This window comes from Myxocyprinus asiaticus, chromosome 17 (genome assembly GCF_019703515.2).
Source record: "Myxocyprinus asiaticus isolate MX2 ecotype Aquarium Trade chromosome 17, UBuf_Myxa_2, whole genome shotgun sequence".
Lineage (NCBI taxonomy): Eukaryota > Metazoa > Chordata > Actinopteri > Cypriniformes > Catostomidae > Myxocyprinus > Myxocyprinus asiaticus.
The window spans coordinates 48,920,001-48,922,500 of record NC_059360.1 but is presented as its reverse complement, the minus strand read 5'-3'; the positions used below and the strand labels follow the sequence as shown (position 1 = coordinate 48,922,500).

At 40.6% G+C, this 2,500-nt stretch overlaps 1 protein-coding gene across 1 annotated transcript in view; it reads left to right on the top strand.

Annotated features, from left to right (window-relative positions):
• The window catches only part of LOC127455161 (formin-like), a 73,347-nt gene that overhangs the window by 32,139 nt on the left and 38,708 nt on the right, over positions 1 to 2,500 (top strand).

Below are 2,500 nucleotides of genomic sequence, written 5' to 3'. Positions count from 1 at the left end.
GGAAATTCAGTCATTAGTAATTGTGACCATGTGTAGCTACAAATAAAAATCCTGTGAATTTATAGTTTGTTATAAAATCTCCTATAGGTGCTTGAAAGGACCTGAAATATGTCCTTTTATGGTGCCATTCTACTCTGATTTTTGTTCTCACAGTGGATTTCTAATTCTGACAGTATCACACATGAACGTTTGAACAACGTTTTGCTGTTTCTTCTATTGTAGTAGTGGGTCATTGAATCAAGTGGACTGATAATACATGAAATGACTCATTTAACAGACAGAGAAGTCGATTTTTCCTTGTGATGGTTTAAAGAAATGTGAGCATAGACCGTATGCATCATGAATCATGATTTGATTTACCCCAAAAAGGATTTGGACACTTACTGTAAGTCACACTAAACCCTTTAAGCTCTGAAGGTGTTTTTAAAGATTTCCTGATTAAGTGGCATACCAAAAATAAAAGGATTATAACTCAACAAAAAACAAACAAACAAGGAGGGTCAAGTGTTTGGTATCATTTTAAAGTAAACTTTTCAAATGTGGTTAAATACGGTTTAAAGAAGTGACGTCTTTTTGTACCATGGACATTTCCTGCTAGTTATGCCTTCCAAATGGGATAAATTACCCTCTGAAGGGCACTTTGAAGGGAGAACAATCATGATGTATGTCATGCTGTAAGATCACTTCAAACAGAATTTCCAATAAAAAAATTACTTAAAAAGTGGGTTCCGAATTACCCTTACTTTTGAGCCCCTCTTTTGAGCATTTTCAAAGCTCTCACAGTGGACAGTGAAGTCTTAGAAGGGAATAAGGCATAGGGATGATCACTTCTGAATGGAACGCAACATCATTCAGAACAACAGCTGGAGGCGCTTCATTCATAGTGACTTTAACATGATTACTAAGCTCCGCAAGTCATTAGGGACCAAGCACTGAAAGTGCATAGGCACCTATTGTATTCGTTAGTGTTCTTATTATTCTTTTTCTTCCGCCATTGAAGTCTATGGCAGCCCATAGAACCGTACCAAGGAACGTTTTGAAATTTGGCACTCTGATAGAGGACACTCTGAACTGTAACTGACCCAAATGTGAGGTCTCTAACTCCAACGCTCTAGCGCCACCAACTGTTCAAATTTGCACTTATGTTTATGCTTAGAACTTTTGAACCGTAAGGCCTAGAATCAAAGTTCTTTTTTCCTCTGATTCCTTAGCTCATGCCGAGTCAATTTCCGTCCGACTAGATTTTCCGCGATTTAGAATTTTCCGAAAAACCTACTTTTTCTAACTCCTCCTAGACCGTAACTTCGATTTGCACAAAATTTGTCATGTATCTTCTAGGGACACTGGGGACAAAAAGTTATTAAAAGCTCTTTGAAGGGGCCTGGGTAGCTCAGCGAGTAAAGACACTGACTATCACACCTGGAGTCGCGAGTTTGAATCCAGGTTGCTGAGTGACTCCAGCCAGGTCTCCTAAGCAACCAAATTGGCCCGGTTGCTAGGGAGGGTAGAGTCACATGGGGTAACCTCCTCGTGGTCGCTATAATGTGGTTCTCGCTCTCGGTAGGGCGCATGGTGAGTTGTGTGTGGATGCCGTGGAGAATAGCGTGAAGCCTCCACACATGCTACGTCTCCGCGGTAACGCGCTCAACAAGCCACGTGATAAGATGCACGGACTGATGGTCTCAGACGTGGAGGCAACTGAGGTTCTTCCTCCACCACCCGGATTGAGGCGAGTCACTACACCACCACGAGGACTTAGAGCGCATTGGGAATTGGGTATTCCAAATTGGGGAGGAAAAAAAAATGCTTTTTGATATACCAAACCGTTCTCAAATAACGCTTCAACGAATTTGACAGCGAACATGGCAAAATGGACGTGAGTTGTACCTTCGCCACGCTTAGGCGTGTTGACAACTTGGTATATCTCATAGCCATAATGACTTGAGGGTACCTGCACAGTTTCGGGACAGCACCACCTAGTGGTCAGGAAGTTTAGCCTAAAATCATGAGGCTGGTCTCTTTAGATTCCTTGGGGCATAATGAGTCGAATGATAAAATTTTTTCTATGTCTGCGAATTTGATGCAGCTTGCCAAAAAACATCTGAGGATGTATCTCTGCAACTCAGTTGCATTAGACATCAACGCAAGTGTCATTTATTCTAAAGAAAGATACAGTACCACGAGCATTTTTCAAGCAAATCATTTGACTTAAAGAAGTTTCTTTGGTTTGAAATGCTAAAACAATAGATGTAGTGTGTAAAATGAAGACACTTTGTGTTTGTCAGTGTGTGAATGTGTTGAACCCGTGTGAACTGGAGAACTGACATCATACATCCACTACAAATCACCAACACACCAGCTGATTTAAAGTCACTGAGCAGAAATGAGTTCAAGCTGAATTTGAGACACACAGATCACACTTGATTTTTTAATGTTTTCTTATCTAATGCAATGACTTTCAGACAGTTTTAAGTGGGACTGAAGTGAACAAATACTTTTT